Here is a 14,015-nt window from a genome sequence, read left to right as displayed (position 1 = left end):
CGCACTAGGGGAACCACCAGGGTGTGTTGCAAGAGAGGGGTCCTGAGAAGTGGCCGATCACCTAACCCCTCTGAGCCTCAGCCCAGTTGACTGGAAAATGCCAATCTCACCAAGGGGGACAAGGCCTTCTCCCAGCCCTCCTGCCATGCCAGGTGATGATGGGGCCAGCAATGCCGGTCCCTTCCTTCTCCCGTGTGCCTCAAGGAAGTGCCTCCAGGGCAGCAGCTTGCACACAGAGGAGCCCTGCCAGGCATGGCTGGTCCCGCTCCTTGGTCAGTCCCTGTGAGCTAGAGGGACTCTGCCCTGGGGCTGCAAGGCCCTCCCACACAGCTGCCTCCTCTGGGCTTCCCCTCAGGTTCCCTGCAGCTTCTGTCAGGGGCGAACAAAGCACTTTGTTTATTCATCGCTTCTGCATTTTGTCCCAGGCTATTCCTCCCAACAAAAAATTTACCAAAGCCCTGGGTCTCTTCTCCAAATACCTGCATCCCGGTATTTATTTGGGTGTTTTTGTTTTGTTTTAAGACCAGGAGTTCTTTGGTCCTGAGTTTAAGTTCTGGCTTCACTATTTACTGACTGTAGGAGCGAGTCACTTAACCTCTCTAAGCCTTAATTCCCTCATAAAATAATTTTTATTCGTTTATAGAACCGTTTCCCCATTTGTTGTCTCAGCAGTGCTTCAGAATAGTCCTTTAACCTAGGAATCCTTAGAAAGTCTTGTTTGGCAAGTGATGAAACAGACTTTGAGGAGTTAGGCTGCTGCCCTTGAACACACAGCGAAGGACAGCACATGACTCCAGATCCCGCCCTTTCTATGGGATCAGGGGAGGTAAGAATCTTTTTCCAATTTACTTCTCAAAGCTGTTGTGAAGCTCAAAGCACATCTTCATTTGTTTATTTAGCAAACATTGGTTGAGGCCACCGTGTGCCAGCCTTGGTCTCCTGAAGCCAAGGTTCCTGAAGCTGTGAGGAGCTGGGCAGATGTGAGCTGAGGGTTGGGTCACTGTCCCCCTAGCAGCGAGCCTGTCTGCCGGCCCTGGCAGAGCAATCCAGCCCACAGCATAGCGCGTGGCGCAGGGCAGGTGCTGCCTCACTTAGCCCAGAGACAAGCGGTCCTCTCTTTCCAGGCCTCTCTTCCAAGGCCCCTGCACACTTCATCCTCACAACCACCCTGTCTGGAGGTGTCATTAGCCCCACTTTACAGAGGAAGGGAATGTGGATCCCTGAAGGCAGCAGAGCTCAGTCTAGGCTGCGTGTTAGAATCACCTGGGAAGCGACCAAAGCACAATGCCCAGGCTGACTCCAAGACCGTGAAGTGAGGAACTCAGAGAGCAGGGGAGAGGCCAGGTATCAGTGTTCTTGCTACAGTGGTCTTGCTACCCAGCCGGTCCCAAGCCCTGCCAAGGAGCGAAGCACTGTCTCAAGGGCTGGGCAGTTGCAGGGGCTTCTAACAAATGCAATGGATGCTGATGGTCTGGAAGCCGAATAGTCAGCTTGGGAATTATCCAGGCCCTTCCATTTCTCGTTCTTGAAGACAGTGTGGTGTGGGGGAGGGACCGTGAGTTTGGGGTGGCCTGGAGCTCCCGTCCCGCCCACCTCTGGCCTATTCTAGCTGGATGATCTTGGGCAGTGCCTCACCTCTCCCAGCCTGTTTGCACAGGGGTGTCTGAGGGGTTCGCTGTGGGATTCAGGTAAAGCAACTGGTACTTATCAGAGGCTGAATAAACATTCGTCACCTCCCTTCTTCCCCCTTCTGCTGCCCAAGTTTGGGCCAATTTTCTGTTAACTCATGTTAACAGAGGAAGAAAACCTTAGCTCCGTTTTCTGTCTTCCTGGCAGCACTGCCCAGGGGCTGACGGACCGTGGGAACGGGCAGGGTGAAGCTTTGCCGTGCAGGCGGAGTCCTGCTGTCCCCAATATGCAGCCTCCAAGACTTCTCCGTGCTTAGTCTAAGCCTGGGTGTGGAGAGTTACACCAAGGGGAGACAGTCTGCTTGGGGCCATAGGTGTCTTCTCAATTTGCTGAGTGCGGGGGTTTCTTTAAGGGGTGGGGACAGTGGGCTTCCTTCTCTGTCCGTGGAGGTAAGTTTGAGAAGCACAATAAAGGGCCCCTGCAGGACTCGTTGGTCAATAGGCAGCCAGAGATAACAGCTGCAGGGGCAGCAGGATTTGTGGGGCTAGAAGCAGTGTTACCCCAAGGGTAAGCTTAGCACAGCGCCTGGTATGCGGTGGAAGCTCACTCTGCCTGCCTTGAAACAGTACTCTTTGTGCCTTTCTTCCCTGTCCACCCTGTCTCCTGGCCCTTTGCGGAGAACCTCTTCCCAAGTCCGTTAGAGGCATCTTCATGCCTCAGGAAGTTCAGGGTTTTTAAACGTTCACAGCAGGCCTTTGAGAATTGTCGTAGTGAGCTTGGTCTGCCACAGCAAAATACCATAGACCGGGTGGCTTCAACAATAGGAATTTATTTTCTGGAGGATATGGGGACTAGAAAGTCCAGGGCTCTCCCCGTGGACTGCATATGGCTGCCTTCTCTGTGTCCTCACATGGCTGGGGCTGAGGGGCAGAGTAGAGGAGGAGAGAGGAAGAGAGTGAAATGTCTCTGATCTCTTCTTATAAGGGCACTAATCCCATCATGAGGGCCCCACCCTGACGACCTCATCTAACCCTAACTACCTCCCAAAGACCTTCACATTGGGAGTTAGGGCTTAAATATATGAATTGTGGGGCTGGAGCAGAGTATGCACAATTTAGTCCATAGCAAGGATCAAAAGGGAAGACTTGAGGGATGCACAGTTTTGTGTTTCCATCATAACAATAAACTAGAAAGAGAAGAGACAAGAATGAAACTTCACACACCCACCCTCCCATCACCATTGCTGCTGCTGCTACAGATGCATGAGGCCCATAGCAAGGATAGTCACATGGAGGGCTGGTGTGGAGAGGAGACGGTTTGGAGCTTGACCTTGGAGAAGGATAGGGACAGAAGACAAGATACCTGAGCAAAGGGTGGAAGAGGAGGAGAGGGGAGGGAGAGGAAGTTAGGAGGAACGAGTCAGCGTGATAAGAGTTGCCACACAGGTGGGCCAGCATCAGGCTGCCAGCCAGACACCAGACAACTATGGAAGCTGAATCTGGGCATGGGCACTGAGCCAAGGCTTGCAAACCAACCCCTGCCTCCAGGGGGCACTGCTGAGCCCCTGGGCGGGAAGCCACATCCGTTGTCCATCCCTGCCTCTGAATGTGTCTCTGTTAAAGGCTGCCTGCGTGTCCCCTGTGGATCAGATGCTTGCTTGTACCTCAGGCTTTCCAAAGCCCTTCCAAACTGCCCCATATAAACACCAATTTTCAAGGACTAGAAGAGTTACAACCCCAAAACATAAATAGAAGAGAGCCTTTGCTTCCAGAGGCAGGGTGCTCATGGGAAAGGAAACTCCCAGCCTCAGTGCTCCATTGGGTCAGGACAGTGGGGGGCCCACCTCCCTCGTTATGTAATACATGTGATTACATAACATTAGCGGCACAGTGCAGCACTAGGTACCAGGGCCTGGGAGCCAGACTGCCAGTGTAAGTTCTGGCTTTGTTCCTTCCCAGCAGTGTGATCTTGGGTATGTTTCTCAATATCTCTGTGCTTCCATTTCCTCCCTTGAGAGCTAGGCATGAAAATAATAATTCCCATCTCATGGGGTGATAGTATGAATTAAACGAATTCAAGCAAAGTGTTTAAACTAGTTCATGGCACACCTAGTTACTACTCAAAAAAAAGTCAGTCATTATGGCCTGGCACCATGGTGCACACATCTGCCATCCCAGCCACTTGGGAGGCTGAGGTGAGAGGATTGTTTGCGGCCAGGAGTTCAAGACCAGCCTGGGTAACATAGCAGGATCCCTGGCTCAAAAAAACTACCAGACAAAAAATGTCTGACAGCCATCAGGAGAGAGGAGGCATGGTCAAGAGCAGGCGCTGGGAGGAACAGGCCTGGATTGAGACCAGGCAACATTGATACCTAATCTTCCTGAGCCTCAGTTTCCTCGTTTGTAAAGTGGGGATTATATAAAATAACACTTGAAAATCTCTACATATAATATTTGACACTAATCACCTACATTTTTCAGATAGGCACAGAGGTTACAAACTTGCCCAAGGTTTCCACTTCCCACAGCTGGGAAGTGGAAATGCTGAGATTTGGGCCAAGGCAGTCTGCCCCCAGAGACATCTGTGCCCACACTTCCAACGAATTGTCAAAAATGTAATTTATTTTTTGTTAACTTTTTTCATTGTGGACTGTTAACAGGATGACATTTGCTAAGCAAAGGGATAAATTTGTCTTAAACTTAATTTCCAGTGAGTTTTTTCTCTATCCTCTTTTGATAGACTAGCAGCCTTTAAACTAGAGATTACATAAAAATCTATTCCAGTCGACAGCTAGACATACCAGACTCTTCTGGGTGTTCATGTCTATTAGTGATTGACAGGCTTACGTTATAATATACCCAAATCCACACGCCCTACCATAACAACATCCCCATGAAATCAAACGGTGTAGAAGGGTCAGCTGATGCTGCTTACTTGGGATGGAATTCAATACCACAAAAGTATAAAGGAAGGTTTTAGAAGCTTCTTAGGAATTGCTGTACAGTGGCTCTGGCCTGTGCTGTTAAACCACACTCGGGGGCCTGGTGACCCTGGTTTGACTCCCACCTCTGCCAGCTGCTGGTGTGTCTCCTTGGGCAAACGCCTAGACCTATTATCACCCAGTGGCACCCATATGTAGTTAACACACATGCGTCCATGGGATCTTCTGCACAATCAGGGACTCTCGAAGTGAAGTGGACCGACCACTTGCCTAAAAAACAGCTGGGGCATTTATTAAGCACAGACTTCATGGCTTTACCCAATTCTACTGAATCTCATCCTGTTCCCCACACCTCAGGCAGGTGTGGGGACACGGAGCAGTAGAGGAAGTTTCCTGGACCACCCTGCTACGGGTCTGTCTTGGAGCTTTGCCTCAAGCCGCTGGACAGGTGTCTTAAAGCCATGATCCCCTGGGGAGTGTCATCCTAAAGGACAGCTGCTAGCTGGCTTTCTGCGTGAGTGCGGGGGTGGGGGGGTGACCATTACGGACTCACAACGGGTCAGGGTGGCCTGCCTCCCCACCTCCCTAAAGGACTCTGTAGAATGGAGGCCACCTTTCCTTGGCTTTGTCCCTTCGACCGCATAGACGGGCCAGCTCCCGGAAAGGGCCGCATCCTCCCGGGTGGGGCCATGCGGCCACAGCGCGGCTCTCAGCCGTGACTCAGCGCACAGGCCGGGCGGCGCTGCGCAGCGCACGAAACAAAGCGGCGCTGCGCAGCGCACGAAACAAAGCGGCGCTGCAGCGCGCCCTCCCAGCGCCGCCGCCGCACCTGCAGCGCCGCCTCGGCCGCCCCCGCCGCCCCGCGCTGTGAGTCAGGCCCTGGCCGCGGCGCCGCCACCCCGCCCGCGCTGCCCCCGTGCGCCTGCGCGCTGTCCCCGCGCCCCGCGTGCTCCGCAGGGACTCTCCCCGCTGGCGGGGACCTCCGCAGTCACCCGGCAGACTAGGGTCCTGGGAGGGGTACCCCCTACCCCCAGTCCTCCCGCGGCGGTGTCTGTCCAACCTCGCCGTGCCAGCGGGAAGGACCCCTATACTGTCACCGTCGTGTCGCTGTTTCTCCCCTGCCTGCCTGAAGCCGGCCACACCTCTGCGCTGGCTCTACCTCGGGCGGCGGTGGCAATCGCTGGTGGCTACCACCCTCCCCTGCCCTCAGCTTTTGGCTTTTTCCTGCCAGTGGTTTTTGGGGGTTGCTGCCCACTGGAGTCACTTGGAGCTGTAAACAATCCGATGTCCAGGCTGCACCCGGGCCAGTGAGCTCAGCACCACTGGGGTGGGACCCGGGCACCAGCATTTTGTAAAGATCTCCGGGGAGAGCCACCTACCCAGACCTGGACTTCCCAAACTTTAATGGGCTTTGAAATCCCCTGAGATCTTGTTAAAATGCAGTTCCTGTTCAGCACGTCCGGAGCGGTCCCTGAGGGTCTGCATGTCTGACAAGCTCCCGGTGAGGCTAGGGCTGCGGGTCTGAGGGCCGCATTAGCAGCTCCAAGGCCCTCAAGGCTCCTGGTCCCTTCACCCTTCCTCTTGTGCTGTAACAGAGAAGGCATGGGCTCTGGAGCAGATGGACGGGGGTCTGACTCCCACCTCCGCCACTTCCTAGTTTGGTGAGATTGGACGCAGTTGTTTGTGTATAAAATAGGGGTGGGGATGAGGCGAGAGGATGCCTGGAAGGCACCTGGTGCACCGGGAGTGCTCACTGAAGGTCAGCTGTTCGGGGCTGGCTTGCATCTCCAGGGGTCCTCCTGGCTGAGTCAGCCAGGGAATGACAGCAGCAGAGGAAGGAATCTTCCGGGCCCTCTCCTCTCTGCTCACCTCTCTCATAGGAGGGCCGGGCTGAAAGCCGTAACACTCCACTGTCTGCCTGGGGAGTGGAAGGGAAGTTGGGGACTGTGGTGCGGGAGCTGAAGGGATGGAGGAGAGCCCTGAGGATGCTGGAGGGACCCCAGGAGGACTGAGTCCCTGGGAGATCATGTCTTCTGGAGGCAGACGCTGAGGGTTGCAGGAAGGGTGGCATGAGTAGATGCTGAGAGCCACAGAAGGCCAGAGAGCAGGGGCCACTGTTCAGGATCCCAGGGGACAGATACAAGGAGGGGGGACCGAACGAGGAGAGGAGACTGACTATGCATGGGGTGTCTCATGCCCCTCTCAAAAATGGTGTAGCAGAGAGTGAAGTGTGCAGGCTTTCTGGGGAGGCTGCCTGGGGCTGAATCTCACCCTCTTCCTTGCTAGTTGTGTGACCTTGGGCAAGGTGACTTAAGCTTTCTAAGCCTCAGTTTCTTCATCTGTAAAATGGAGTTATTTACATTATCATCTTTGGCTCACAGGGTGGTTGTGCGGGCTAAACAAGGCAATCCTCTACAGCCTTCAAGTCAATGGCTGATGTGCAGTGATCTTTCCATGGCTGTCGACTATTATTTTTATTATTCCCATTATACAGATGAGCAACTCAAGGCTCAGAGGGGTTACGTAACACACAGGTCTGTGCTCTCCTTTCTGTCATACAGGTTGAAAGAGCTTCTTGGGTTCCCGTTAGGTCCGAGCACCCTTTTTAACCTTATCATGACTTGGCATAGGGCTGGCCATGCACACTGGCCAGTGCACTCCATTTTTGGTCTGCTCTCCCGTTGCTGCAGCCAGAATATGTCTTATTTAGTGGCCCAGTGAAGGGGTCTGGATTAAAGCTGGCTACCTCCCTCAGAGATGGTGGTGGGGCCACGTGCCGTGAGATTGTGTGTGATGTGAGATGTGCAAACGCTCTGTTAGGATCTGCCCAAATGCAAGACGCATTTAGGATTTTCTCTTATCAATGCACGTGAGACGGTAGGACTGTGCTTTCTTTCAGATCACAGGATTCCAATACAGCTCTGATGGACAGCTCAGCAGGCAGGATTTTTTTAAAACAAGTTTTCTTCTATATGGAGCCCATGGACATCACACAAGAGACCTGGAGTTTAGAGGCGGAGCTCTGGTCCTAGGGCTGCTGCCCTGGGCTCCCGCAGTCCACTTGGGACACCACAGCCCTGCATTGTTTTGGAGTCATGGCTTTTCCTGTCCTCCCTGCAGACAGCTTTTTGAAGGCAAGGACAATGTCCTGCTCCACCTTGCATTCTTATCATCAAGCAAAATGCCTGACACCTACTCTAGTCTTGCTTACTAAGTACTCATTATCAGTGCAAGAATAGCTGAGAGCTGTGGAACCTGGCCAGGCACCTCACTTCTCTGGGCCTCAGTCTTCTGGTGCATAAAATGGGGTTTGTACTAACTTCCATCTCTTAGGCTGCCTCTGACTCTGACAGCCCCTAAATTAGAATTATTCTTCATCTGGGTGTAATCCACTTTGTTTTCCCACCTCAGGTGCACATTCCTACATCTGACCTTGAATTTGTGTTTGCTCCTTACTCAGGTGGGTGAATGAGCTTTGTAAAATGATTATAGATGCTCTGCTGGTTGAGGCCTGAAATTCCTTTATTTTCTCACTAAATTCTTCTTGACTAGGCCATTGGTCTGTTTTTCATTAGAAGCACATTGGGCTGATCATTTTGGGCTGATGGAGCTAGTTTTCTCTTCCCCACTCACCTTGGCAGCCTCTGCAACATCCTTGGGCACATTGCCTTTGTGTCCTCAGTGGAGTGACCCCTCCCACCCCCACCTTTTTTACTTTTTCTTTTTTTTGTGCCTCGGGTTCTCCTCTTGATCCAGCCGGCCTAGACCAAGGGAAGGTGCCCCCCTCCACTGGACTCAACAGGTCACATAGGCCCATGAGACCATCACCACCCACAGAAATAGATGAGCAAACACCAGCCCCCGTTACCCTAAAATACCTCCCACATTTACTTGTTAGGCTGAAAGAGTCAGAACACAACATAATTTCTAAAGGCAATCTTTTCCCTTCCAGGAAAGCTGCCACAGTGGGATTTTCTGTAATATTAGCCTGATGTTTGGATATCTGCCACTAACACGTCACTTTGCGATGGCTGCAAACAGGCTGTCCTTTTGTACACATGCCGTCCCCCTCCCCCTGAATCTGGGCTGCCCTGTGACCAGCTTTGTCCAATGGAACGAGACAGAAGGGGCGCTGATCCAGTTCTAGGCTCGGAGGCTTGGCAGCTTCCACTTTTGCTCTCTTGCCACTCTGAGCCACCATATACAGTTCAGGCTGTCCTGCCGGCAGACAGCCAGCAGCCACCTCAGGGCCCCAGGTATGTGAGAGAGACCCTGGTCCGGCCAGCCTGGCCCGTACCACATGGAGCCGTCCTGATACAGCACTGCTGAGCTCTGCCCGAAGTCCTGGCCCACAGAATTGGGAGCAATAAAAATGGTTTTGTGGTTTAAGCCACCAAATTTTAGGGTGGTTTGCTACACAGCAATAGGTAATGGAAACACTATACTCTAATTTCTTCATTTGCAAAATGGTGGGTCTACCTTTCATGTTTGAGGTTGGGCCAACGCCTCCATAACTCACGTCCAACTCTCTTTCCACAAATGAGCCTTTCAACATCTGGCCCCCAAACGAGTTTGAAATTAGGAAAAATGTCTTTAAATTCCGGAGACTACCACTGATCCAACTGGAATCCACCAGGGAAAACAGAAGAATGTACTACCTCAAAGCACTGGCTTTGGAGTGGGGCTCCCTGGCGTTGAGTTCCAGTTCTGCCACTTCCTGGCCATCAGATCTTGGGCAAGTTTCTTTCTCCAAGTCTCAGTCTCCTCATCTGTAAAATGGGATAATAATAGGACCTACTTACAGGATTAATACGAGGTTACATAAGATGATGTCAGTACACTGCTTAGCACGATGCCTGCATGTTGAAGGTATTCAACAGTAAATAAATTCTGTTTATATATTAAATATATATTATAAATAATAGAATAAGTTCTATTCTCTTTGTTGACCTCTGTCTTTTGCTTTTACATCTGTCTAGAGAGGGAGTAAAAATTAACCACAACACAATAACCCAGCCCTGCCCCAGCCACTAGGAAAATGAAATCACGCGTTACCAGGGCACTCACAGCATTGATGTCTATCATCTCCACAGGTTCAGAGAAAATTTAAAAGATTTCTTCAGTGTAAGGGGAAAAAAAAGTGAAATGCAATGGAAACTCAAAGAGGAGAAGCTGGATAATGATTTGCTTTTGTTTCTAAAAGGATAATGCTCCTTGAATTTACGACTAAAGGAAGGTCAGATAAAAAGGATTAAAAAATTAATTTGTGGCTTTGTCAAAATAAAGCAACCCTTTGGTTAGCACATTTTTTGAGAAAAACAATAGTGGAACAAGACAAATCAAAACCTAACCTTCTACCATCTGCCATGGATGATTTTGTAGCTCTCTACAAGAATCTCATTAGCATCTTCTAGAGGCTGACTGTAGTTGCCAGCGCAGCAGTGGAGACGGGGCACCCACGCCCACGCCCACGCCCACGCCCACGCCCACACACTCACAGAACTTCAGCCCGCCCTGGCGGCAAGCTGGCCAGATGGGAACTTGGTCCTCTCTCCCAGTTTCCCCATTTCTGCACAGCAATTCCACAGTCAGACAAAAGCTCAGTTGCAGCAAGGAGAGAGTTACTCTTTAGCAAATATCTGCTGCAGGCAGCAGAACAATGAGGAGGAGAGACTGGCCGGGAGGAGACGAGAATAACGCTTCAAACCCACATTCGCTTCTCGTTCCTGGCCTCCTGGGTCTCCTCTCTCCTGGCCTAATCAAGGGCTGTATTTTCTGGAGCTTTTAAAACCTGGGCCTGCCAGATCTGAGGTACAGGGGAAAACTCCTCAAATCACCTTCCCACTTTGCTTGCCAAAGGAAAGCGAGACAATACAAGGCTGTTCTCCAACCGCTTTCACCTACTCAGGGGCTATGAAAAGAATTTAGAGCTTTGAGACAAAAATGTCACAGGAGAAAGTAAGGTGAAGGCCAAGAGAGGATTCCTAAAGAAGTTTTAAGGAATTCTGATTTTTTTTTTTTTTACCATTTCTCTAATTCTTTTTTTCTGGAGAAGTGTGTGAGGCTGGAACACGTGTGTGTGTGTGTGTGTGTGTGTGTGTGTGTGTGTGTGCATGTGCGCATGCGCACGTGTGTAGATACACTGTATACATGTAACACACAGATGTATACATAGACACACGTGCACACACAAACATATATTAATATATATGCGCATACATGTGAATGAAGCAAATACCAGTCAATGATTTACTCTCTTTAGGAAGACTGGAATCTATGAGCTTCTAGAAATCCACGACACCTTACAGGCACTCGTGATTCAACTAGACCCTTTTATTGGGGCCGAAAGTGTAGAAACCCAAGCCCAAAGGGCAGCTTGATTTCATGCGGTGTGATTTTAATTCATAGTCCTGGACTTCTTTGTCTTGATACCCTTGTCTGGAGATGTTCTAGCTCCCCAAGCAAAATATTGCCCCCTCGGTGTCCCCTTGACTCCAAACACTCTGGCCGCACGAGCTGGGGCTTTCCTTTCAGCGTGTGCGCTAAGGATTTAGAAGCTGCATGGGCAGATGAGTAGGCTACCTACAGAGAGGGAGATAAAGTGAACATAGACCACAGAAACTGGTCAGTTCGTTTAAATGCCATGAGACCTTGGACTGGAACTTCTAACCTGCTAGGTTCACCATTCATAAAGCTAAATGACAGCATCGAATTACTTTCAGGAGAGTCTTAGCTAAGGCGTGAAAATTAGCACGAGTCAGACCTAACATGATCAGTTAGTCAGACCTTTACAGGCCGTGAGGGACCCAATGCCAACTCGCTTAAGCAAACAGCAGGGCACACGTCAGCTCCCATCACTGAAAAGAGCTCCCTGATGAGTGGGCCCAGACAGCTGTGAGCCAGGGGCTCAGGTGAAGCCCCCCGAGCTCTCCATCTCTTGGTTTTTATCAACTTCTATTGGCTTCATTCTCCCTCTCACGGCTGACGGGCAAAGGAGGTGAGGATGCAACAGTTCCATGCTGATGTCGTCACAGCTTAGCAGCTCCTGAGAAAAGACAGGGTGTTCTCCCAATATCTGTAAAACCTAAGGGGGACATTTTGGGTTGGTGCAGCTTGGATGGTGCCTCCCTCCTTTTGGTCAACCACTGAGGACAGGTTCTTGAGGTCTGTGAAGCCCCCACAGTGTTGGGGTAGGGAAGTAACTCCAAGGAAGGGAGGGGACACTGTTACCAAAAGTAAGGGGCAAGGGAAACTGTGCTCACAAAAACCAGGTATTTGCCCCATGTGCATAAAATACATGCAATATCGACTAGACCTTTCTCTTCTCTTGCCTTCAGATTTGGCTTTAATGGCATAGATGCTACTTGAATGTCCCACGTCTAAGCAGCAGAGCTTTATGCACACCCTGGCAACGAGCAGAAAAGAGTTCCTGTCTGAGACGGACCTGACCTCTTCAGACTCCACAGATCCCTGACCGGGACCTCTGGAGCCAGCGCACCTGCCTGTGTGGATTTGGAACTTATTTCCTCTTCCCTCTGAGGCCTGCGTGTGCTGACCCTGTGGCTTACGTAACAGTATTAGTGTAATAATATCACTGTGTGCCATGCACTGTTGTAAGCACTTTAATTATATTAATTTATTTTATAGTCACTTGCCTTATGTGCTATGTATAATTATTGTTATCCCCACTCTATAGACACAAAAACTGAGGCAGTGAGAAGTTAAGCACTTTGAGGTCACATGGCATCTAAGTGGCCCACCTGACAGACTTTAGGCATTACAGTGAAGAAGTGGGTAGGTGTGAAGACCCTGGGGTAAGACCAGCTTTGTCATACTGTGTGACCTTTGGCAATCTGCTTAGCTTCTCTGAGCTTCAGGTCTGCTCATCTGTAAAATGGAACTTCAAATTCTCAGGGTTTTCCAGAATTTACTCTGTTCCCTTCTTGGACTGCTTTTTCCTCCTAGGTGATCTCATTCCATCTTGTGGCTTTAAAAGCCATCTACATACTGATGATTCTCAAAGTTATACCTTCAGGCTCCCTCTCTCCCTGAACTGCAGACGCTTTTAGTCTCTTGAATATTTCCACTTGAAGGTTCATTTGCATCTTAAAGTTGGCAAAATAAAACTATTGCTTTTGCCCACCCAAGTTCTTCCTCCCTAATCATCCCAATCTCAGTGCATCGGTACCACCATTTACTCAGTTGCTCAGAATTTGAATGGAATTTCTCTTTTTGCTCACTCCATAAGCAATCTAACATTAGGTCTTGTTGGCTGACTTCCAGAATAATCCTGACTGCAGGTCATCTTCACTGCTTCCATGGCCATAGCAGTGGTCCCAGCACAGGAGCCCCAGCCTGGATCATTACATGCCCTTCTAATTGGTCTCCCTGGCTCCACCCTTGCTGGAAGTTAGATCACCTTCACATCTCTGCCTAAACCTCTGTGGCTTCCCACTGCTCCAGGGGAAAATCCAAACTCCTTTCCATGGACACGTGGTCCTACTACACCTGACCTCTGCTCACTCCTCCAAGTCCTCCTGCCTGCTCTTTGCTTCTTGTTCTGTGACGGCAGAATGTTCATCTATTTCGTTCACTGCTAGATCCTCAGAGCCTATAACAGTGCCTGACATGCAGTAGATGATCGCTATATATTTATGTGTCAGAGGAGTGAATGAATAACTGCATACCTACCTCTCCTACCTTCTTTCTCTTTCCCAAAACCCATCACGCTTTTTCTTGCCCCAGGACAGTTGTTTCTGTTGTTCCTTCTGCTGATAGCTTCTTCCTCAAGTGCTGCATGGCCACCCCTCCCCATCTTTCAGGTCTTAACTCAGTTGTCAGCTCCTCAAACCTTCCCCGACCACTGAGGCAGAGCAGCTCCCCATCCACGATACTCCATCACACCACCCTGGTTTCCATAGTGCCATGTACCAGGGCCTAGAACTGTCTTTCCTTGGTTATCTAGGTTAAAGTGCCCATCTCCCCCCATGAGGATGTGCTATAATGACAGGGACCTTGATCGTCTTACTCATTGCTCTATCCCAGCACCTAGAACAGTGCTTGGCACTTAGTAGGTGCTCAGTAAACAATCGCGAGCTTACTGATGTACACCGATGAATGGATAAACTGTGGTCTGTTCATACAATGAAATACTGCTCAGCAATAAGAGCGACTTAAATACTGATATGCACATCGACATGGGTAAATTTCACAGGCAATATGTTGACCTAAAGCAGCCACACACAAAAAGGACATACTGTGTCATTCTATTTATATGAAGTTCAAGAATTAGAAGACGTTAATCCTGGCTGTGCCCAGTGACCCCTTCCCAGTGCCATTTTCTGGCCAAGAGTGACGCCTACAGCTTTTTGATACACGGAAGTGAGACAAACTTGTGAGAAGGGGGAATGATTTGCATTAACAAATGGTGGAGGGGTCGGTGCGA

Source organism: Propithecus coquereli, unplaced genomic scaffold (assembly GCF_000956105.1).
Source record: "Propithecus coquereli isolate 6110/MARCELLA unplaced genomic scaffold, Pcoq_1.0 Scaffold2, whole genome shotgun sequence".
NCBI classification, from domain to species: Eukaryota; Metazoa; Chordata; class Mammalia; order Primates; family Indriidae; genus Propithecus; species Propithecus coquereli.
The sequence above is the reverse complement of the archived record's forward strand: the minus strand, read 5'-3'. Positions refer to the sequence as shown.